Genomic DNA, 25,676 nt, shown 5'->3' with positions numbered 1-25,676 from the left:
CATGCAAGAACAGGTGCGATAGGCCATAACTTGACACATATTCTATTTGTGTGTTTGTTTGCCTGGTGACTTGCCCTACCTATAAATATCACGAAAATGGCTGCAGTAAGTACTTTTTTTTACTGGAACGGGTGGGGTAGGTTATCACTGAAACAATGAAATAATTCACATTTTATTTATCCTTTGCATAGTGACACCTGCAATGTAAGTTTACATGCTTCTTTATCCGGTATTGCTGGTGGCCTATACTAATGAAACAGACATTATTAGGCAGTGCGTTATTTCTTCTATCACAATTCATATTATACAGAAAAGCGCAGGTTTACTTAGTAATAGTGAAAGGATTGGGTTTAAAAAGAAGCTTTCGTGTATTACACTGCTGCAAAAGAATGTAAACGAGAAATTTCGAGCGTTTCAAACGACCAATTTTATCGGTCCTGTATCAGGTAGCTCTTATCTGCAGTCTTATATTTTCATTCTCAATTTGCTAAATAGAAAGGCTCTAGCAGTCATGTGTCCTTTTTCTCAATGAACACCGACACATTCCGCTAAAAAATGCCTGACTGTATTTGCGCTGTTTATCTTGAACTGTTGAGTGAGGAAACCAATTATCTCCTACGAGCATTAATTGTGCATACATTGAAACTGTGTTGATAATACGCGTAATCGGGAACTCTTTACCCATACGCTGATACTTTTTCAGAGATTTTCTCTAGTTTTTTTTAAAGCGAAAGATTTATACGCGATTGCAGGATTTCAGTGCAACGATTCAGAAAACCATTATATTGACAATGAGCAGCAGTACTCCGGCCTGACGTGGGATTGTGCGCCTTCGTTAAAGAGCAGAATGAAATGCATCCCACTGACGACAATAAGATGACAGCGTTAGGATATTTGTATCCTTGATAGAAGTGCATCTTCAGCCGATAAATTAGGAAAAGCTTCATGACTCGTTTATGCAGTGTGGCCTATCAGAGCTCATTCTCGCGACTGAAGCGTTCAACGTGCTTCTCGTCATAGGGTTTCTACTACTAGAACATATTAAAGACGCCTTTTTGCGGCTCTTGTAGGCTATAGGTGGCAACTAGAACAAAGAACTGGTGGTACAAAGAAGGCAACAATCTAGGGCATATTATTCAAGAAACATGGCCGCTATGGTTCGCAGTAATATTGGGCTTGAAAAAAGGTCCAGTGTGATAAGCAACGACAAAAATTTTGTTAGTGCTTTTCTGAAAATAAGGAGTGCTAAAAATTTGACGGGAACGTAATAACAAAAATTTTTCTTATATATCTTCTGACAGGTCGCTGAATTTATTTCATAGATGTATGAGAGTTTATATAATGTTTAAATACAAAAACCAAAATCTGCGACATCACGGAGTGTCTCACCAAAGCACCTCACTATATATCCCATAATATTTCCGCTGCCGTTTGAGGAAATATTCTTAGCAAATAGTTTCTGTGCATTTCTGCAAAAACTTAAGTCAATTTGCGTGCACTATATATTAATATCGTTGCTCGTCCCTCGCTAACTTAAAATCTGCTGTGGTTACAACTCGTTTAAATGAGCACTTATTTTTAATATATCACCTTTTCCCATCTCTTTATAAAATATTTTTAATCAATATATGCTATCATGTAACAAAAAATATTTTTCATTCTGTAGCGCCGGATTTTGGGAAGATCACAAGACATGCCTTGCTTTTGTGAGTATATATTTCGTAGTCTTCATAGTAACCCAATGTCTTTATTATCAACAAAAACTTTACTTTTACTCTACCCATACAATTTTATTCAGAGGATGGAGAAAAATTATAAATACGCGGACGCCAAAGGATAGAATGATCATGCGTTATCATCGCTATCACAATTCCTCTATAGAACGCTTCCTGTCATGAATCTGATGACGGTGTCATCCAAATTGCCAGCTAGGAATCGAACTTTGTTTCATCGGTCCCATACAATGACAGGTTTCTTCCAGTACAACCGTAAAGATGGCACAGAGTTGCAAAAGCATACAGAAATAGTGTAAGCCCATTAAAGAAACAATGACGAAAACCACATTAGTCGTCCCTATAAATTCTTTGCGAGAGCGGATCGCGCAGAGCGAAACGAAGATTAACTGCGTGTTGATCCATTGTACAGGAGGCCAACTCTTTCCATAATACTTTGAATACTAGGTTGCGTTTATGATTTAAAACACGGCGTATGACTATGTTATCTACTGCGCACGGATTGTCCGCCTAATAGAAAGAATCTCCACGATTAGTCATGGAAACGTTCAATTTTTTTTATAGGCTCAGCCTATAAAAGTGTCTAGGCTATTTAATTCAGTGTTTATTCAAAGACTTTCCGTTGGGTCTTCTTTGTGTATTCTGAGTGTAAACTTACACAAAAAAAAAAGGTTATTCATGTCTTCAGGACATGCTCATTTCTTTTCAATGCATTACATCAAACTCCCTCTGAGGACTGAAAAGAAGCAGAAGCCAATCTCCATTATGAGCGCATCTGAAATATTAGGATATTTTCACTTTTGCTTTATCTAAAGGATATATAATGTCTTATGATACTCGTAGACCCAAATCGTATGACGTCATCTTCGCCGCTTTGATTCTGAATTCTGCTCCCTCTACCACAAGACCATCTCTCCCTCTCGTCGCGCTACCTCTACCCATTAGTGGCCTTGTTTATGTTTTGGAACATCTTAGCAATTGTGCATTCTTATCGGCGAACAGTATCCCGTCAACCTTAGACTTCAAGCAGGTGTCCGGAAAGGGGGCTCCAATATCCATCATATTCATGACATTAACCACGTGACAAAAAATGGACGGAATATAACTAGCCCTTTTAGATAGCATTCATCCGTTTGAAAAAAAAAAGCATTTGACAAGGTAGACATCTCGGTAATTGTACAGAATTGGCCTTTGGGAAAATAATGACGCAGTATACTGCACTAACACGCTACTTCAATGCCAATGCAGGCAAAAAGCAGGCTGGATATCAGCAGCGGGTGACTATGGCAACTGTTCTATCAGTAGCAAGCGAAGTTACCAACTGGTGTCGCAGAGCGAAATAGCTTAACAGTCACGAATGCCTTCTTCAGCAAACAGGAAAACAGAAAAGACCCTAACTAGGAGCTTAAAATTAAATTGACTTCATACTGCGTTCAAACCCCTGTATTATGCAGGATGTACAGGTAATCTGAAAGGCTCAATGCACTCACCACATTGGGGTAAGGTCCCGAATTAGTCTAGATTTGAAGAGGGAACGAAACATATTAGTTCCAAAGACGTTGATCAACGAGCTAGCCTTGAGGGCTATCTCGTTAATGATATGACGTACAGGAAAAATTAGATGTGTGCGCTAAGGGACAAGGCGGGCAATGATATCGCGTGTATGGAGATGAAATTCAAAGCAGCCGAGGAATTTTCTACTGATTTATACAGTAGTCGAAGCAGTCAGGACAATAATGAGATCAACATTAGTGAAGTGCTATCAGAGGTTCCAACTAGGAACCAAGGACGAGAATAAGAAAGCCTTAGAAACCAAGAAAGGAAAAATCAGGTAGGGCCAATGAGGTAACTGCAGATATCTTGATAGATTGTGCTAGAAAACCTGGTCACCTTGTTAGCCAGTGCCTGGTGTCATTGAAGGCTCAGGAATAATGCAAGAACGAGAACATTATCTTAATTAATAAGAAAGGGGACGCTAAGGACTTCAGAATTTCAGACCAATCAGCTTAGTGCTGCGTATAAAGTGTTTACTGAGGAAATCCCTAACAGAATGAAGGCATTTGAAATTAAGCAAAAATCAAGCATATTTTCAATAAGAGTAGTAACTATCGATCACATCCATAGCATCGACCACGTGATAGAAAAATGCTCGGAATATAAGCAGCCTTCATACGTTGTAGTCATTAATTACGTAAAGCGTTCGACTCAGTACAAACCTCGGCATTCGTGCAAACATTGCGAATTCAGGGTGAAGACGAGCCGTACGTGAAAGTACTGTAATTATATCTGTAGTAGAAGCACAGCAACCATTGCTTTGCATGAAAAAGTAACAAACATTTTGTAAAGTGTTAGGCAAGGAGACACAGTTTCTCCAGTACTATTCCCAACATGCTAACAGGAAGCTTTCAGGGACTTGGGATGGGAGCAGTTAGAGATGAGGATTGATGAGAATACATCAGTAAAATACTATTCGCTAGTGATTTTTGACTTGCTAAGTAAATCAGGTGATGGACTGCAAATAATGATTGATGACTTAGGTAGAAAGAGCGGAAAGTTAGGCCTGAAAATCAAAATGCAGAATACTAAGGTAATGTTCAACAGCATCTAGCAGGAACAGCAGTTTAGAATAGAATACGTAGCGAAGCACTGGATGTGTTATGTGAATATGTATGCATGGGAGAGGAATTACCAGCAGATCCGGGCTAGGAAAAGGGATAGCTGCGAAAACGAAAGCAAGAGCTTGCCGGTATCGCTCAAGAAGAAAATATACGACAGTTGCATCTTACCAGTACTCACCTAAGGTGCTAAAATCTGGAGGCTAGCGGAAAGGGTTATGCTTAAATTCAAGATAATACAGAGGGCTATGGAACAAAAAGTTTTAGAAAGAGGAAGTGTGCAGAGTGGGTGAGAAAAAGAAATGGAGTTAATGATATTCTAGTGTATATCAAGAGTTTGGCATGGGCAGGGCATGTAGTGGGAAGAGAGGATACGCAAAGACTGTTTAAAGTTACAAATTGGATTCCTATTGAAGGAAAGCGTAGCAGGGGCGGCAAAAAGTTAGGTGGGCGGATGAGGCTAAGTTCTTCGCAGGCTCATTGGAGGAATGTGGGATAGGCCTTCGCCCAGCAGTGGGTATTTATTTATTTCAGAATACTGTCAATCCCGATTGGGATTGTTACAGGAGTGGGAACATGGTAGTCTTAAACACCGGTACAATGCAGGCCAGACAGCCCATACAGGAACCAAACATACATAAAACAGAGGCGCTTACAGTACATGGTATTTTCCATTAGTTTTCACAGCGGTTCTTCACAGGTGTTGGCTGTGAAAAACAAGTTTCAGTCACACTGTTTCTTCCAGAGCATTGGCAAATTTTTCGATTGTAGGCCAGGCAGTAATGGCAGGGTGTAACGAATTCCATTCCCGAACAACTCGCGGAAAATAAGACATGCGAAAGGTATCATTGTTACAAACAAATTCTTCTAGTGTAAAGTCCTGCTTATGTCGGGTGTCGGTCTGGTGTTTTTGTATCTCACGAAAGCGGCGAGATTCAGCTGTAGAGCATTGTGTGGCTGGTGATGATGGTAAATGACAGAGGCATGATATCAATGTTTCTATGAATGCATATGTATATATATAGTATATACAAACTAACAGAGAGGGCATTCATTCGTTAAGCTGCGACCTTGACATACTCTGAATAATGGGTTGAAGCAATATTGGTGTGTAACATACTCGTTTCTTTAGCTACAGAACATATCTCGTTCACCGTGGTCCCAGATGAGTATGTATTCACTCAGCCTACTAAGTCTTAAGCGTTTAGTTTCTCGAAGGTTCAGAGCCAAGATAACTTATGACCAAAAGGTACAAATTGAACACGAGCAACATCTTTTGTATTTGAAGAATTTTACATTCGTGCACTCAGAATACCTTTAGAAAACTAAATATTCATCAATTTGGTCAAAGTATGCCGCTCAACATTGTTCTATTTAGGTTTGCTCAACAAATTAAAGTTAATAAGGCGCTCTTCCTTCTCCCTCTTTTACGCCAGCTGCATTTCTGGCTACTTCAGAAATCCTGGGAAGATTCTACTCAGGCTGCGCAAGATTGCAGAGCTGTTTTGTTGGCGTTCATGACCCCACAAGACCATAGTATATGACATTTACATTGCTTTCTGGTCAAAATGTGAATCTCCATGTGTGGATAGTTCTTTTTTGCGTTTGTCACATTCGTTCCTCATATTTCTGCTTTTTTTCAGTGCCGACCTCGAAGCAACAATCCTAATTGTAGCACAGGGTGCGAGTGTCTCGCGTTCCGATACTTTTCACGAATCGGTGGCTGCTTTACCAAGGGCTTAAGAGTGCCTTGGATATTCCGACCGGCCAGCGTATTAAGTTTGTGATGGCAATCATGCTGATTATTCTGCCTGCTTATAACAAAGCTGTATTTAAGAAATAAATTCTCCAAAAACATGCTCGCTTCAAAAAACACGTGTTGTTAACTTTCTTTTCCTTGCAAGCAATTTTTAAAGCGGTGGAGGCATGAAGGAATAAATCCGAAGTCAAATAATTAAAATGGCGGCAGTTTTATGAACACGGAGATGTGGAAAACACAGTGTAGTTGATAAAAAGGATGAGAGAACATATGCAGTTTTAATGTAGGATTCGAGTAAGTCGTGCGGATTTCAGTAACATGCAAGTTGAGTTGAGTTAAGTTGTTGTATGCTACACGGGGGATTACCCTTGATTATTATGCTTACAATTGCTTATGTGTTAAGCAAAATACCTATAATCTGTGAAATTTGTCCCACTCTGCGCAGAGGCACTTATAAAAGTATATATTTCACTCCAGCATTCACCATCAATGAACACATTCACTCACAGTATAACATATTCCACTCCAGACGTCACCATCTCATGCCCACATTCACTCACAGTAAAACACAGCCCATTCCAGCTACCACCATCTATACACCCATTCATACACTGTATAACACAGTCCACTCCAGGAGTCACCACCTACACACACATTCACTCACTGTAGAACACAGTCCATTCCAGCTGTCACCATCTAGAGTCAAAATCGGTGTCCTGCATAAATTGTAAAATAGGGCGTGAAGCGTTTCTTCTGTGTGTCTGGTTTACATTCGGTTAGACAATGTCCTGAGGTGCACTGTGAAGAGCTCCTGTTTTCTTGAAAGAAACGATCATCACACACCTTTTCGCGTTGTTCATTGAACAACACATATCATGTTCTATATCCCCGCACAAACCACATGTAGAGCATAGTGGAGACGATGCAATGCCCGTATAACGCATCAAAGCAGGCTTCCGAGCAAAACGCATGCGAATTCGATATAGCAGAATGGCCTGATATCTTCTCAGTCCCTTGGTCACGCATACCTTGTGAGGAAAACGCCACAGGGTACTCAAATTGTTGAGTACCGTTTCTCTAAAGAAACTTTTTTATCTCGAGCGACTTTTTTTGGAGGAAGTATCAAGCAGGGCTTTATGGGCGAGACTGTCTGCACCTCGTTGCCTCTGACACCTGTGTGAAGGCACCCATTGGAAATGTAAAGTAAAGCCTCTACTGTGCAGATTATGAACTCAGCTTAGACAGCTTGTAGACAAGGTATCAGTAGGGACCCGCCGCTCTAACCTTTGAAGGGCAGATATTGAATCTGTTAGGATGACAACAGGTTGAACCAGAAGAGACCCTAGCTTCCGTAAAGCCACTCAATAGCAACACTTTCGGCCGTTGTGGAGGATACGACTTCAGTAAAGCGTTCAACAATGTAAAAAGCCACTGAGATACATTTTATCACATTTTTCACAAGGAGTTGGGAAGTGATCGCATGGTTCCTGCAGAAACAAATCTACGTCAAAGACGCATATATAATGGAAGTCATTTTAGACCCCTATTCAGGTATTTTCAATTAAAACTACCGCTTCTAAATTCACCTTAATCGCGCGAGCATTTCTTATATGCCTTGCTTTCGCTAGTCACTCAAACAGATATTTAGAATAAAGCTATGCGGGCAGGTTTTAGTTACCCGTTTTGGGCTACACTTGAGCAAAAATTTTACTTTGTCATCTCGCTCATCTCTCCGATGGAAGCGTAGAGGTAGAGAGTGCTGCGAAAACTAGAATTACACAGGTGCGGCTATTGGCAGAAACCACGTCCATATAGAAGAGTAAAAACACTTACGTATGCTTTTTAACCATACAGAAAAAATAAAAAATCAATGGGCGAAAAAGCCTGACAGGGGCAGTGAACCCGCTCTACACATGTGGGAAAAGTGCAGGAAAGGCGCTCCAGGTTTTGAGAGAGGGTGCTATTGACGTTGGCTTCTTACGACCAAAGCTGCTAAATATTCAGTTAATCTTTTTATTGCAGAAGTGCCAAGCTCTATATGTGCCATTTGTTGCTCGACTAAAATTCAGAAATCCAGGACGCTCGCCGAAAGCTAATTTTTGTTTCGGAGTCTGGCGCAGGGTTCAAAGATCCAATTATGTTTGCTACTCACTGCATAAAAAACAAACACACGAGTGGGTGAAAGCTATTGTGAATGTTTGGGAACTCTCTAATGACACATAGGTATATTTGACATTATTACCATGGAGCGGTGGCGTAGAGGTAGAGCGTCCACCTCACATGCAAGCTGACCGTGGTTCGAATCACAGTGCCCCGCAGCTCCTCACCTGATTTTCAAAAATGCGAATGGCGACGGAAATGCATAAACAGGTTTATATAGGGAGCGACCTATACACTGAACACCTCCGGAAACTCACCTCTCACCAGAACAGGATTTGGCCTCCCTTGCGTAGTAATTGGCCACAACCTCCTATTAATATTCCAACAAACCTATGGCCCTTAGTCCCCAGCGGCTGAGAAGCAACTGAGCACGACGACGGTCAGACCTGAAATGCAGGAAAGGGTGCTAAAAATCTCTAGCTCCGGATAGGCTGCCATTGGGAACTGACCCCGGGAATGTTTAAAGGAAAGACCCTACTAAGTAAGACTGGCTGTGTAGTACTGTTAGAGGAATTGCAGGGTATAAAATGTAATCTCATAGGGCTTACTGAACTTAGGAGTCCATATGAGGAATATACTATATTGACGGGCGGAAATGTATTCAGTTATTGAGTCGTACCGTAGAGACACTAGCTCGAAGTAGGGTTCTTTGTGAATGAAGATATACTTGGTAATGTATTGAAATTCTATAGCGCTAACGCGATGGTGATAGGCGTCGTAATTATGCTAATAAGAGGTATAAAACGAAAGTTTTAAAAGCCTGCATGCCTAAATGTTGTCATGATACTCAGGCAATCGAAAACTTCTATGAAATGTAAGATTGGCAATGGGGAGAGTAAAAACGCAGTGTTCTTTACTAATGGGTGATAATAAATCCAAGGTAGGGAAAAAGCCCGAATAGCAGGTGAGAGTTACTAGTTGAGTTTGCAGATCGCATTAGCTTAAGAATCACGAATATCTTCTTCAGTAAACGGAATAACCGGAAATGGAACTTGAAAAGCCCTAACAGGGATACAAAAAATGAAATTGACTACGTACTGTGTTCTAACCCCGGCGTTATGCCGGATGTATATGTAATCGGAAAGGAGCGATGCAGTGACCTCAGTATGGTGAGGTCACGAATTAGTTTAGATCTGGAGAGGGAAAGGAAATGATTAGTAAGAAAGAAGTCCATCAACAAATCAGCAGTGAATGGGAGGGCAGAAGAATTCAGGATCTCTCTACATAATAGACATTAAGCTTTAACCGAGGATGACACCCTTAGCGTAGAAGCAATTAATTACAATTTCAGAGATATTATTACTGGGTGTGCAGTAGCAGTATAGGCAGTAGGATAATTAGAGAGAATACTGGTAAACTATTAAGGAGACAAAAGATTTTATTAAGAAAGCTTCTAACCTAGCAAATAGGATAGAACTGGCAGAGATATCAAAGCTAATCAATAAGCGCAAAGCGACTGACATAGAGAAGTATACCATGGACAAAATTGAGCATTCTCTAAATAACTGCGGCAGCCTTAAAGCGGTGAAGAGAAAATTGGGCATGTGCAAAAATCAGATGTATGCGTAAGGAACAAGGCGGGCAATGTTATGAATATGGACTGGGTAGTAAAAGTAGGTCAGGAGTTTCGCAAATTTAGTTTACAGCAGCTCATGTGAGCCTAGGAAGGCCGAAGATGTCATACGAACGTCAAATCATCTGTAAAAGAGGTTCAACAGGCGTATAACCTTTCAGTCGGCTTCGCGTAAGTTTTGTCAGGTGCTCTAATCCTGCTCATTAGGTACCTTCCAAACTGTGTACTTTTTTCAGATTCGTTGTTTTAGATTTTTTCGATTATATCTGCAGCTGATTCAGCTTATAAATAGACCTAACCAGCCGAGACCATTTGTAAGATTCCTTGTAAAGACTGAATAGCTAACCCTCTGTTGGTCGCTTCCTGAACGTCGCAGTGTTGATGCGCTTGCTCGCTCTCTGCACATGTCAGTGCTGTCAACGCGTCGTATTTAACTAACATGCACCAGCAATTCGTAATCTTCGAAAACCAATGAACCAGACAAAGAATGTATGTAAATAAGAATCGATTATTATGTATTTTGCACATACATATTTTGGAATGTAAACAGGTATGGGGTCTGAGCATTTGTCTTAATATTATTCCTATGTTTTAAAGTTTTCCAAACAACAACACCTGGCAACTCCCTTTTTAGCCAAGACAGACTTGAGAAAACAGTCTAAAAAATTTCAACTTTGCCTATTGCGAGCTATATTATTGTGTCAGGTCTTTTTAACGCATTGGTATTTGAAGCGTCGCCGGAATCAGCAATAAGATGAAACGCACTTACACGGAAATCAAGAGGAAAAATACATCTCATCCTGCAGGTACCAAAAGGTATATGGGGCTAAGAAGGCGATGTAAAAACCTGCGCCATTCTATACCAGCTGCGCGCAAGGAAACTCATCGTGATTTGTAAGGGAAAGACTACAAACATTCCTGCCTAGCTTTCAGCAGAGAAGGGAAAGCTGTTGAGTGTGGATGTGCTTCACAGGAACGGGAAAAAATTCCGACAACAAGCGCACCTTATGCCGCTGTTGCTTACGCGTTTGATACGTGTAATATTCGAGTGACATGGACGTTTTGTATAGCAACAGCGTGTGGCTTGTACGCCACCGTTTACGCCATTGTATGTCTTGACAGGTCATAATTCTAGCGGAAATCCTAATTAAATGACCTCTTTATCTACGTGTTGTCTATTTTGTTGGGTAATGTATAAAAGCACTTGCTAGATGATAATCTGTCCCATAGAAATATGCGGCTGCTTTGGTGTTTGTACCTTTGTTGGTGGTACGACGAATTAGGCCTTATGTTATAGGCAAACGTATAGTTTTGTTCAGAGGAATAAATTCAGGATAGTGTTGCGGCATTCTTCGCGGTGTCTTCAATAAGATGACGAGCCGCTCATCGCATTACTCGTATCTCTAAAGGCTGCAACGGCGCCAGAGTACTAAGAAGCATCTAAAAGTAGGTTATCTTTATGCCGGCGCTATTTCAAATACGACTACATCCTGACTGTCAATAGGCGATTGCTTGGATATCAAAGTGTTCTTGAGAGGCTTTTAAATTTACTGGCTTCCCGTACACCTCTGACACGGTACTTAATAAAAAAATATTGAAACTGGTATTTTCGTTTCTGGACAATACGTACAACGAAGTTAAGTATAGCGATACTGAAGTAAAAAAAAAAGATTATGGAAAAACTTGGAGACGTCGTAATTGCAGAGGGCCTAAAGCCAATACACAACCGCTTGAGAGCGCAGATGCTGAACCAAACCTACAGAGGATCTGAAATATGCTGCTAGCCGTGAATAAAAAACTGAAAGTGTTAAAGCCACTATAAAACTGTCGGTGATGTGGAAAAAGCGGTGCAATTCATATCTGATCAGATGACTTGTTTGCTTGAATGTGTAGAAAAAAAAGTCAGCAAGCAATAACAGAAATCAGGAAAATAATTAGAAGGCTAGAGCCAAGTCAAAGCACTGAATCACTCTTAACGGAGCTTAAAGGGACACTAAAGACAGCCAAAGATGGTATGAAAATCTAATAAACTCCATTTGGTGACACTGTCGCCGCATATCCGGCAGCAGAAAATAGAATTGCTGAGATATTGCGATAAGAAGTTAAGGTTTTTTCTTGTTCCCGCCGGTCGAATTCAAACTGTGGCCTCCAACTACGTTGTTGGAGATGAGTGACGCACACTATGACGTAAGCGGAGACTCCGTGATAGCTAGCGAGCCGGCGCGGCCCGCGGCGTCGCATCTCTCAAGGGCCAACTTGGCAACAGCGTCCTCGCAATGACGGCCTCAGCCAAAATAAATAAAACGATGAAGAGAGTAATTTACCGAGCGATGAGCCGCTCGTAATGCACAATACTTTACATGTTTCTCAAGCTTTTGCGCTGCTTCTTGCACTGTGTATAAACAAACCGAGCCCTCGGTCATTGCAACGCTTCCTGTTTACATACAAATAAGATTTAGTTACCACCAAAATAGTGTCCTCGCTGCTGCGCTTGTCAGTTTTGAAGCTTCGTCGCACTTTTTTCCTTCAAGGTTTGTGCTACAGCTCCGTGTTCAGCGAAAATTACGTCTACGGTAGCAGAACATGACTGAAGTGCCGGCGCCACTACATTTGCCAGCGCTGTGAAATTCCACTTGTTAAAATGGATCCAGTGCACAATATAGTGCGCATAGGCATCCAGAACATTAGTTGCAAGACGTGAGAGCAGGCAGCATGCGCCGATGATCAAGAAGTTGTAATCTTTAGACCGGCAGCAGAAAAACTTTATAGTAAATGGGGCCATGACTTGAAAACAAGAAATATTTCCCAAGGTGGTTGTGGCGCGGCGTAGCCGAGCCGAACGTTACGGAGCAAGCAGTAGCGAGTTCGAGTCTCTGCTTCTGGCGTTTTTTTTTTTTTCTTACAGATCGTGTTTTTTTTTACCTTTTGTAATGTATTTCTGGTGCTTTGTTATTTTTAGTTTTTACTTTTTACCCGAGTCCCTTTTTTTCGCCTGGCGACGAGCGCAATACATCGACGCTCTCCTTGGTATGAGTGGCAATTATGCCCCTTTTGTTTACGACGCCTGCAAATAGCGCGTTGAAGGTCTTGTTGACGCAGTATATGTTGGTCAGATGAGCCATGATTTAGTGAACAATTGAATGATAATGCGTTTTTCCTTCGGTACTTAGCATATGTATGCTCGGTAGATATTTAATGTGAGGGTCATACTGAACGAGCTCGGCGGATGTCTAACGTAGGTTTCATATTTGCCGAGATCGGTAGATATTTAAAGGGACACTAAAGACAGCCAAAGATGGTCTGAAAATCTAATAAACTACATTTGGTGACACTGTCGCCGCATATCCGGCAGCAAAAAATAGAATAATTGCTGAGATATTGCGATAAGAAGTCAAGGTTTTTTTCTTGTTCCCGCCGGTCGTATTCAAACTGTGGCTTCCAACTACGTTGTTGGTGTTGAGTGACGCACTCTATGACGTAAGCGGAGACTCCGTGATAGCTAGCGTGCCGGCGCGGCCCGCGGCGTCGCATCTCTCAAGGGCCAACTTGGCAACAGCGTACTCGCAATGACGGCCTCAGCCAAAATCAATAAAAAGATGAAGAGAGTAATTTACCGAGCGATGAGCCCATAAAGGAAGAAAAAAAAAACATAGCTTGTAATGCACAATACTTTACATGTTTCTCAAGCTTTAGCGCTCCTTCTTGCACTGCATATAAACAAACCGAGCCCTCGGTCATCGCAACGCTTCCTGTTTACACACTAACAAGATTTAGTTACCACCAAAATAGTGTCCTCGCTGCTGCGCTTGTCAGTTTTGAAGCTTCGTCGCACTTTTTTCCTTCAAGGTTTGTGCTACAGCTCCGTGTTCAGCGAAAATTACGTCTACGGTAGCAGAACATGACTGAAGTGCCGGCGCCACTACATTTGCCAGCGCTGTGAAATTCCACTTGTTAAAATGGATCCAGTGCACAATATAGTGCGCATAGGCATCCAGAACATTAGTTGCAAGACGTGAGAGCAGGCAGCATGCGCCGATGATCAAGAAGTTGTAATCTTTAGACCGGCAGCAGAAAAACTTTATAGTAAATGGGGCCATGACTTGAAAACAAGAAATATTTCCCAAGGTGGTTGTGGCGCGGCGTAGCCGAGCCGAACGTTACGGAGCAAGCAGTAGCGAGTTCGAGTCTCTGCTTCTGGCGGTTTTTTTTTTTTTCTTACAGATCGTGTTTTTTTTTACCTTTTGTAATGTATTTCTGGTGCTTTGTTATTTTTAGTTTTTACTTTTTACCCGAGTCCCTTTTTTTCGCCTGGCGACGAGCGCAATACATCGACGCTCTCCTTGGTATGAGTGGCAATTATGCCCCTTTTGTTTACGACGCCTGCAAATAGCGCGTTGAAGGTCTTGTTGACGCAGTATATGTTGGTCAGATGAGCCATGATTTAGTGAACAATTGAATGATAATGCGTTTTTCCTTCGGTACTTAGCATATGTATGCTCGGTAGATATTTAATGTGAGGGTCATACTGAACGAGCTCGGCGGATGTCTAACGTAGGTTTCATATTTGCCGAGATCGGTAGATATTTAAAGGGACACTAAAGACAGCCAAAGATGGTCTGAAAATCTAATAAACTACATTTGGTGACACTGTCGCCGCATATCCGGCAGCAAAAAATAGAATAATTGCTGAGATATTGCGATAAGAAGTCAAGGTTTTTTTCTTGTTCCCGCCGGTCGTATTCAAACTGTGGCTTCCAACTACGTTGTTGGTGTTGAGTGACGCACTCTATGACGTAAGCGGAGACTCCGTGATAGCTAGCGTGCCGGCGCGGCCCGCGGCGTCGCATCTCTCAAGGGCCAACTTGGCAACAGCGTACTCGCAATGACGGCCTCAGCCAAAATCAATAAAAAGATGAAGAGAGTAATTTACCGAGCGATGAGCCCATAAAGGAAGAAAAAAAAAACATAGCTTGTAATGCACAATACTTTACATGTTTCTCAAGCTTTAGCGCTCCTTCTTGCACTGCATATAAACAAACCGAGCCCTCGGTCATCGCAACGCTTCCTGTTTACACACTAACAAGATTTAGTTACCAGCAAAATAGTGTCCTCGCTGCTGCGCTTGTCAGTTTTGAATCTTCGTCGCACTTTTTTCCTTCAAGGTTTGTGCTACAGCTCCGTGTTCAGCGAAAATTGCGTCCACGGTAGCAGAACATGACTGAAGTGCCAGCGCAACTACATTTGCCAGCGCTGTGAAATTCCACATGTTAAAATGGATCCAGTGCACAATATAGTGCGCATAGGCATCCAGAACATTAGTTGCAAGACGTGAGAGCGGGCAGCATGCGCCGATGATCAAGAAGTTGTAATTTTTAGACCGGCAGCAGAAACACTTTATTGTAAATGGGGCCATGACTTGAAAACAAGAAATATTTCTCAAGGATGATGTGGCGCGGCGTAGCCGAGCGGTTAGAGCCGTACGTTACGGAGCAAGCAGTAGCCAGTTCGAGTCTCTTCTTCTGGCGGGTCTTTTTTTCTTTTTTACAGACCGTGTTTTTTTTACCTTTTGTAATGTATTTCTGGTGCTTCGTTATTTTTAGTTTTTACTTTTTACCCGACGCCCTTTTTTTCGCCTGGCGACGAGCGCAATACATCGACGCTCTCCTTGGTATGAGTGGCAATTATGCCCCTTTTGTTTACGACGCCTGCAAATAGCACGTTGAAGGTCTTGTTGACGCATTATATGTTGGTCAGATGAGCCATGATTTAGTGAACAATTGAACGATAATGCGTTTTTCCTTTGGTACTTAGCATATGTATGCTTTTCGTGGCGTACGTAGCTGCAGTCAAGCGGTCAGGTCGCAGTCGAAGTGGCAACGGCGGCGATATGTTGGCGCAGGAGAGTGAACGAAGGAGTGTGTCGGCGGTAGCGGATTTCGCTCGCTCGTGCCTCCGAATGCTCAAATGGGAACCATCAAGGCGCATCTGCTGCTCCAAGCTCGTAATTCAGGCGCTGCAGGTTCAAACAAACTATCCGAGTGCGCACGAAGTGCCTGAGCCGAAACATAACGAAAACTGAAGTGGGCGCATGTGGCGCCTCCAAGTATATTTTTGTATTTGCCTTGCAACGTTTACGTTGTCTTTTCGCCGTCGTTTACGTATGATAAAAGCGTGTTATGTTTGAGAAAAAACGTACTACCGCATTCAAACAAGCAACGTTGCAAACATGCAATCCCTAGCGCGTCACGTGATTTCTAGTTGCGAGCCTCGTCCGTTTGGCTGTGGTGGTGATACCTGTATTTCTGTTATTCTTCTTTACTACCTTATAAGAGCTCTGTTTTCAGTAAGAGTGGTCTTTTTGTAATCAGGAACTGGCATTCTATCGATGCAAACCCACTTCCTTTCTCTCTTTAGTGTCCCTTTAAGAAACGTAATGAGGATGATGAAGGTAGAAACAGTCGTGCAAGGCAGTTACATGTTCCGACAGCAACGAAGCAGGAAGCAAAAAAAAAAGAATAAGAATGAGATTAATGTTTATTTATTATCTTGAGAATGTTGGGTGCGCCGGCAAAAAGCTAGTGGAAAGCCTTGACGAGGCCGGCACACACTACACAGGCATTGCAGGGGAACATTGCCTAATATTACTTTTACAAAGAAGAAGAAACATAAAACAACCGATTTTTTTTTATTATCTATACATTTGTTCACATCATTTATTTATTTGATGCGTGAGAGGGAAGCTCAGCATTTGGTAACCTTAATTTGTTCAGATCTTAGGCACAAGCCATTTGGGTGTCGTTCGTGTCGTGTATATTGACTCATTGCGTTGCAATCCTGACAGCTTTATCTTCACGCAGTCCTTATTGTGAACACCTATTTCATACCGCCGCAAGAGTAAAGTTTCGTATAATTGTGGCAAGCGGATAATCTGAAGTTCACTGAAAATTGGTTCAGTGTGTCAAAGTCGGGAAGCATTCATAACATTTCTAACGGCGTTCTTTTGAAGGAGGTAAAAGCGGTTAATATTAGTAAACGTCGCGGTACCCCACACCAAAACACAACTTAACAGAAGAAAACAAAGCATTATACAATATTTTCTTAATACGCTCCGGCATAAAATATTTCAATCGACACAAGATACCGGCAACCATTGACAGCTTATTCACCACCATATCAACATAATCACTCCAACTCAAATTCTCGTTCAAAATAACGCCCAAGCTTCTTACCGCCGAAACCGTTTGGATGCGTGTCGCACCGATCTTTAAACAGAGTGGTGGCATGTTTGTCAACTTGCTTTGAGGCCTGAACAGCACGGCTTTCGTTTTTCCAATGTTTATGTTTAAAACATTATTTTGAGACCATTCTAGAAGCGATTCTAAGCAGTTTGAGGCTTGTTTTTAAAGGTCTACCAATTGGGCAGCTCTGAAAAATAAACTGGTGTCGTCAGCATAAATGACAAAAGTTGGTTGATTACTGATACGGACAACGTCATTAACGTAAAGAGAAACAGAAATGGTCCCAAGATACTTTGCGGAACACAAGAGACGACGTGCTTGACATTTGATAAGCCACTCTTTATTTTTACTTGTTGTGATCGAGAATTTAAATAGGACTGTAATGTATGAAGATAATGTCCGCGTAAACCGTAGTGTTCGAGTTTAGCAAACATTTTGTTGTGATTGATGCGATCGGATGCTTTTTGAAAAATCAGCGAATATGCCAAGAGTTAGACGTTTGTGCTCAAAAGACTCTAAAATTAGTTCTTGTTGTGCTAGCAATGCAGTTTCTGTCGAAGCATTCTCTCTAAATCCATGCTGACTGGGCGTTATTATGTTGTATTTGTTACAAAAACGTAATATCTGTGTGAACAAGATCTTTTCAAAACACTTTTAGAAAACAGGTAAAATAGATATGGGACGGTAATTTGACAGATTATTCCGGTATCCACTTTTGTGAATGACTGTGACTTTGGCAAACTGCATTCTTTTAGGGAATACTGAATGTTCAATACAGCATTTAAAATATATTCCAACACTGGACTGATTACATCCGCTAAAAGCTTGACTGGGCAGGTTTTGAGGTGGTCGATATCAGGCGACATGCATTTTCCTAAAGCCAGAATGCAATTTTCGATTTCGTTAGCACTGGTTGAATACAAGAACGCCCTGGAAACAACCCGCGAGTCAAGGCACTTCACGTTATTCAAACTGTTATTCCCGAACTGTGCCTGAGACACAAAGTAATTATTTTACTCATCTGCTAGTTGTTTCCCACTCACGCTTTCATTGTTAACTAAGATTTCAAGTGCACTAGTAGCAGTTGTAACTCGATTTAAATTCGGTTTATGTTTTGCTACACAAGATCGCTCCTTTTTAATAAATCTTGGTTGAATGGTTTTTCTATGCATTGTTTTTTCGCCTGACAAAGAAAAGACGTAACTTTGTTCTGATATGCTTTGAATTGTACAAGGTCATCCGATTACCTGGTTAGGATAAAGCGATTGTACAGGTCTGTTTTTGCTTTTATCATTTTGAGGCCTTCGGCAGTTATCCATGGTTTGCAAGCTCTGCGGGATTTTTGGATGTTACATGAGGAAAGCATTGTTCGTAAACAGATTTAAATATAGCTATAAAAGTATTGTAAGCCTCTTTTGGGTCCTCTTTGCTTCGCGCAATATTCCAGTTAACCTGTGATAACGCTGCCCTATCGTGATTCATTGTGTCATGATTGATACGTCAAAAGGTGGTAGATGGGAACATACAATTTTTAGGACAGGAGACACTCTCAGTAAGCATGTATATTGGAAGATGGTCACTTATGTGGTCATTTACTACTCCAGAAGTTAAACCATCAACTAACGTGTTAGTAAAAAAGACGTTTATTGCTGGCGCTGCTTGTAATCGCCTAGGGCCGTTTATGACTTTAATAAAGCCGTTGAACTGCATTATTGACTCTACCTCTAGTTTATTAGCTGAATGTGAAAGAAAAACTATGTTTATATCGCCCCCTAAGAAAGCGTTAAGATTGTTCTCTGTGATCCATTGAAGGTATTCGTCAAGGAAGCAGGCAAAATTAAAGAAGTTGCTTTTTGGAGGATGGTACAATACAGAAAATACGCTTAAACCACTTTGCAAAAAGAGTATTTGATAGTCATCCTGAGTGCAGTGAAATCGGTAAGAACGCTACATTTTATATTTCTTTCTATCGCTATCATAACGCCCCCACATCGTTTATCAATGCGATTTAGCACATCCGTGTTATAGTTTGGCAATTCTAAGACTTCGTCACTGCTTTGATACCATGTTTTAGTCACCATTACTATGTTGAAACAAAAATTAACTGCAGAAAGGAAAGATTCAAACTCGTCCCCTTTGTTACGCAATGATTGTGCATTAATGTGAAAGAAGAACATGCTGTTCTTTTTCTGAGCAGGCGCAGGGTCTAGAGCAGATAGTATGAAGAGTTGAGGCTTTGTTTGGCTGAAAAGGGATGGAGGTGGGTTAATTTAGGGTGCGCAAAGTGCATTACTCACTCTGGCCCTGGCCCCTAAGTAGTTCATCAAGTTTACTTTCCTTTGAAATGACTATCGCTGACAAGCCGTCGGATTTCTTCACCAGTACTTTGCCATTTCGGTGCCAGACATATTTGAAGTCATGTTGTTTTGCCCGTTCCTTTGCGTGTTTTAGCAGTTCGCGGTTCTTGTTCATAAGGTTTTCAAGCACGTGCACTGTACCAACTTCTATTTTTTTTTGTGTTTCCCCACCACAGATCCAGGCTTTTGTGCTTTGTGAATCGGCAGACAATAGCAGGAATTGTATCTGGTATTGAAGGCATAGGATGTATGGCATCCACATCGTCACAGAATAGTGGCGGGAGCTGAGTATTAGCAGCAATGGCAGTCATTTTTCCTAGGAGGTCCTCTTTTTCAGTTTGAGGAATCCCATGAAACTGCAGATTGGCGTGCCTATTCCGCTATTCTAAGTCATTAAAGGGACACTAAAGAGAGAAAGGAAGTGGGTTTGCATCGATAGAATGCCAGTTCCTGATTACAAAAAGACTACTCTTACTGAAAACAGAGCTGTTATAAGGTAGTAAAGAACAATAACAGAAATACAGGTATCGCCACCACAGCCAAACGGCCGAGGCTCGCAACTACAAATCACGTGACGCGCTAGGGATTGCATGCTTGCAACGTTGCATGTTTGAATGCGGTAGTACGTTTTTTCTCAAACATAACACGCTTTTATCATACGTAAACGACGGCGAAAAGACAACGTAAACGTTGCAAGGCAAATACAAAAATATACTTGGAGGCGCCACAGGCGCCCACTTCAGTTTTGGTTATGTTTCGGCTCAGGCATCTCGTGCGCACTCGGACAGTTTGTTTGAACCTGCAGTGCCTGAATTACGAGCTTGGAGCAGCAGATGCGCCTTGATGGTTCCCATTTGAGCATTCGGAGGCACGAGCGAGCGAAATCCGCTACCGCCGACACACTCCTTCGTTCACACTTCTGCGCCAACATATCGCCGCCGTTGCCGCTTCGACTGCGACCTGACCGCTTGACTGCAGCTACGTATGCCACGAAAAGCATACATATGCTAAGTACCGAAGGCAAAACGCATTATCATTCAATTGTTCACTAAATCATGGCTCATCTGACCAACATATACTGCGTCAACAAGACCTTCAACGCGCTATTTGCAGGCGTCGTAAACAAAAGGGGCATAATTGCCACTCATACCAAGGAGAGCGTCGATGTATTGTGCTCGTCGCCAGGCGAAAAAAAGGGACTCGGGTAAAAAGTAAAAACTAAAAATAACAAAGCACCAGAAATACATTACAAAAGGTAAAAAAAACACGATCTGTAAGAAAAAAAAAACCGCCAGAAGCAGAGACTCGAACTCGCTACTGCTTGCTCCGTAACGTTCGGCTCGGCTACGCCGCGCCACAACCACCTTGGGAAACATTTCTTGTTTACAAGTCATGGCCTAATTTACAATAAAGTGTTTCTGCTGCCGGTCTAAAAATTACAACTTCTTGATCATCGGCGCGTGCTGAATGCTCTCACGTCTTGCAACTAATGTTCTGGATGCCTATGCGCACTATATTGTGCACTGGATCCATTTTAACATGTTGTAATTTCACAGCGCTGGCAAATGTAGTGGCGCCGGCACTTCAGTCATGTTCTGCTACCGTGGACGTAATTTTCGCTGAACACGGAGCTGTAGCACAAACCTTGAAGGAAAAAAGTGCGACGAAGCTTCAAAACTGACAAGCGCAGCAGCGAGGACACTATTTTGCTGGTAACTAAATCTTATTTGTATGTAAACAGGAAGCGTTGCGATGACCGAGGGCTCGGTTTGTTTATAAGAAGGAGCGCAAAAGCTTGAGAGACATGTAAAGTATTGTGCATTACAAGCAGCTCATCGCTCGGTAAATTACTCTCTTCATCGTTTTATTTATTTTGGCTGAGGCCGTCATTGCGAGTACGCTGTTGCCAAGTTGGCCCTTGAGAGATGCGACGCCGCGGGCCGCGCCGGCTCGCTAGCTATCACGGAGTCTCCGCTTACGTCATAGTGTGCGTCACTCAACTCCAACAACGTAGTTGGAGGCCACAGTTTGAATTCGACCAGCGGGAACAAGAAAAAACCTTAACTTCTTATCGCAATATCTCAGCAATGATTCTATTTTTTGCTGCCGGATATGCGGCGACAGTGTCACCAAATGTAGTTTATTAGATTTTCATACCATCTTTGGCTGTCTTTAGTGTCCCTTTAAATATCTACCAATCTCGGCAAATATGAAACTTACGTTAGACATTCGCCGAGCTCGGTCCGTATGATCCTCACATTAAATATCTACCGAGCTCCGCAAATATGAAACTTACGTTAGACGTTCGCCGAGCTCGTTCAAGGTGAGCCTCACGTTAAATATCTACCGAGCTCGTCAAATATCAAACTTACGTTAGACGTTCGCCAAGCTCGTTCAAGGTGAACCTCACATTAAATATGTACCGAGCTCGGCAAATATGAAACTTACGTTAGACGTTCGCCAAGCTCGTTCAAGGTAAGCCTCACATTAAATATCTACCGTGCTCGGCAAATATGATCCTTACGTACGACATTCGCCGAGCCGTTCAAAGTGAGCCTCACATTAAATATCTACCGAGCTCGCCAAATAAGAAACTTACGTTAAACAATCGCCGAGCTCGTTCAGTATGAGCCTCACATTAAATATCTACCGAGCTCGGCAAGTATGACACTTACGTTAGACTTTCGCCAAGGTCGTTCAAGGTGAGCCTGAGATTAAATATTTACCGAGCTCGACAAATATGAAACTTACGTACGACATTCGCCGAGCCGTTCAAAGTGAGCCTCACATTAAATATCTACCGAGCTCGACAAATAAGAAACTTACGTTAGACATTCGCCGAGCTCGTTCAGTATGAGCCTCTCATTAAAGGGACACTAAAGAGAGAAAGGAAGTGGGTTTGCATTGATAGAATGCCAGTTCCTGATTACAAAAAGACCACTCTTACTGAAAACAGAGCTGTTATAAGGTAGTAAAGAAGAATAACAGAAATACAGGTATCGCCACCACAGCCAAACGGCCGAGGCTCGCAACTACAAATCACGTGACGCGCTAGGGATTGCATGCTTGCAACGTTGCATGTTTGAATGCGGTAGTACGTTTTTTCTCAAACATAACACGCTTTTATCATACGTAAACGGCGGCGAAAAGACAACGTAAACGTTGCAAGGCAAATACAAAAATATACTTGGAGGCGCCACAGGCGCCCACTTCAGTTTTCGTTATGTTTCAGCTCAGGCATTTCGTGCGCACTCGGATAGTTTGTTTGAACCTGCAGCGCCTGAATTACGAGGTTGGAGCAGCAGATGCGCCTTGATGGTTCCCATTTGAACATTCGGAGGCACGAGCGAGCGAAATCCGCTACCGCCGACACACTCCTTCGTTCACACTTCTGCGCCAACATATCGCCGTCTTTGCCGCTTCGACTGCGACCTGACCGCCTGACTGCAGCTACGTACGCCACGAAAAGCATACATATGCTAATTACCGAAGGAAAAACGCATTATCATTCAATTGTTCACTAAATCATGGCTCATCTGACCAACATATACTGCGTCAACAAGACCTTCAACGCGCTATTTGCAGGCGTCGTAAACAAAAGGGGCATAATTGCCACTCATACCAAGGAGAGCGTCGATGTATTGCGCTCGTGGCCAGGCGAAAAAAAGGGACTCGGGTAAAAAGTAAAAAAACTAAAAATAACGAAGCACCAGTAATACATTACAAAAGGTAAAAAAAAAAGCACGATCTGTAAAAAAAAAAAAATAAAAAAAAACCCGCCAGATGCAGAGACTCGAACACGCTACTGCTTGCTCCGTAACGTTCGGCTCGGCTACGCCGCGCCACAACCACCTTGGGAAATATTTCTTGTTTTCAAGTCATGGCCCCATTTACAATAAAGTGTTTCTGCTGCCGATCTAAAAATTACAACTTCTTCTTCATCGGCGCATGCTGCCTGCTCTCACGTCTTGCAACTAAAGTTCTGGATGCCTATGCGCACTATATTGTGCACTGGATCCATTTTAACATGTGGAATTTCACAGCGCTGGCAAATGTAGTGGCGCCGGCACTTCAGTCATGTTCTGCTACCGTGGACGTAATTTTCGCTGAACACGGAGCTGTAGCACAAACCTTGAAGGAAAAAAGTGCGACGAAGCTTCAAAACTGACAAGCGCAGCAGCGAGGACACTATTTTGCTGGTAACTAAATCTTATTTGTATGTAAACAGGAAGCGTTGCGATGACCGAGGGCTCGGTTTGTTTATAAGAAGGAGCGCAAAAGCTTGAGAGACATGTAAAGTATTGTACATTACAAGCAGCTCATCGCTCGGTAAATTACTCTCTTCATCGTTTTATTTATTTTGGCTGACGCCGTCCTTGCGAGTACGCTGTTGCCAAGTTGGCCCTTGAGAGATGCGACGCCGCGGGCCGCGCAGGCTCGCTAGCTATCACGGAGTCTCCGCTTACGTCATAGTGTGCGTCACTCAACTCCAACAACGTAGTTGGAGGCCACAGTTTGAATTCGACCGGCGGGAACAAGAAAAAACCTTAACTTCTTATCGCAATATCTCAGCAATTATTCTATTTTTTGCTGCCGGATATGCGGCGACAGTGTCACCAAATGTAGTTTATTAGATTTTCATACCATCTTTGGCTGTCTTTAGTGTCCCTTTAAATATCTACCGATCTCGGCAAATATGAAACTTACGTTAGACATTCGCCGAGCTCGTTCCGTATGATCCTCACATTAAATATCTACCGAGCTCCGCAAATATGAAACTTACGTTAGACGTTCGCCGAGCTCGTTCAAGGTGAGCCTCACATTAAATATGTACCGAGCTCGGCAAATATGAAACTTACGTTAGACGTTCGCCAAGCTCGTTCAAGGTAAGCCTCACATTAAATATCTACCGTGCTCGGCAAATATGAAACTTACGTACGACATTCGCCGAGCCGTTCAAAGTGAGCCTCACATTAAATATCTACCGAGCTCGCCAAATAAGAAACTTACGTTAGACAATCGCCGAGCTCGTTCAGTATGAGCCTCACATTAAATATCTACCGAGCTCGGCAAGTATGACACTTACGTTAGACTTTCGCGAAGGTCGTTCAAGGTCCCTTACAAAAAAGCTTAATGAGTTTCTGATTAAATGATAATTACATTCCTCATCATGCACATTAACATTTCTATACATTTTCTTGATGCATTTTTGATGAGTTTCACAAGAAAGTTGGCCACCGTGTTTCTGGTTGGTACCTAATGTGTGCATTTCTTGTGTGTTGTTCATGAGTGTTGACCAATGAGCACTTTTGGATAAAAAGTAAAAGCTAAAACGTAGCGAAGCACCTCAACTACATTAAAAAAGCTAAAAAATAAAAAAAAATAAAACTAAGCGAAAAAAAAAACTGCACCTCTGGCGCGATTCGAACTCGGTACCTCTTACTCCGTAGCTTTTTACGCTAACCACTCGGCCACTCGGGGAACTTGTATTACCGGTAACATATTTGCTTCTTATGTCTGGACTGCATTCATAAGATTGGGACATAATGTTTCGAAGCATGTTTCGAAGTGTATAGGCCATTGCGGCTGCTCTAACAATTACAACTTCCTGACCATTAGAACTTGCATCTAATGTTCTAGATACCTATGCGCACTATTTTGTCCACTGCAGTCATTTTAACATGTCGAGTTTGGCATCGCTGGCAAATTTATCAGCGCTGGCTCTTCGGTGGTTGCTACCTTGGGCGTAATTTTCGCTGAACACGGAGCTGTAGCACGAACCTTTAAGGAAAAAAAGTGCGAGCAAGCTTCAATACCGGCAAGCGCAGCAGCGCCAACACTATTTTACTGGTAACTAAATCTTATTTGTATCTAAACATTTCGGGAAGCGTTGCGATGAGGCTCGGCTAATCTATACGCAGAGCAAGAAGGAGCTCGAAAGCTTAAGAAACACGCAAAATATCATGCATTATAAACAAGGCATTGCTTCTCGTGCCCTGGTCGCGCACATGCTCCCAGGACGGTCCAGTTCCGAGTCAACGGACGGCTCGGGTTACGTCCGCGCGTCGTCGTCGGCGCAGGCCGGGGTACCCCTGCTGGTCTCTCCAAAACGGCCTGCTCGCAGGTGCAAGGAGGCATTGGAAATGGAGCGGCCTTGCGTCCGTTAGCTTGGAGGCGGTGTGGCAGTGCGTTGGTTCGCGTACACAACAATATCCTTGCCCGTAACACCCTCAAGCATATT

General features: G+C 42.4%; 1 protein-coding gene and 1 long non-coding RNA gene across 5 annotated transcripts in view; one reads left to right on the top strand and one right to left on the bottom strand.

Moving 5' to 3' along the window:
* Window positions 1–25,676, bottom strand: part of LOC146195944 (uncharacterized) — a 112,359-nt gene that overhangs the window by 62,435 nt on the left and 24,248 nt on the right. The gene's annotated exons all lie outside the window — the stretch shown is intronic.
* LOC146195945 (uncharacterized) lies at window positions 123–6,264 on the top strand. Its single transcript, XR_014705608.1, has 3 exons — window positions 123–204; window positions 1,667–1,706; window positions 5,992–6,264. It is a non-coding gene; the product is annotated as an uncharacterized LOC146195945 (long non-coding RNA).

This window comes from Amblyomma maculatum, chromosome 3 (genome assembly GCF_055883805.1).
Source record: "Amblyomma maculatum isolate TAMU_Amacu chromosome 3, ASM5588380v1, whole genome shotgun sequence".
NCBI lineage: Eukaryota > Metazoa > Arthropoda > Arachnida > Ixodida > Ixodidae > Amblyomma > Amblyomma maculatum.
The sequence above is the reverse complement of the archived record's forward strand: the minus strand, read 5'-3'. Positions and strand labels throughout refer to the sequence as shown.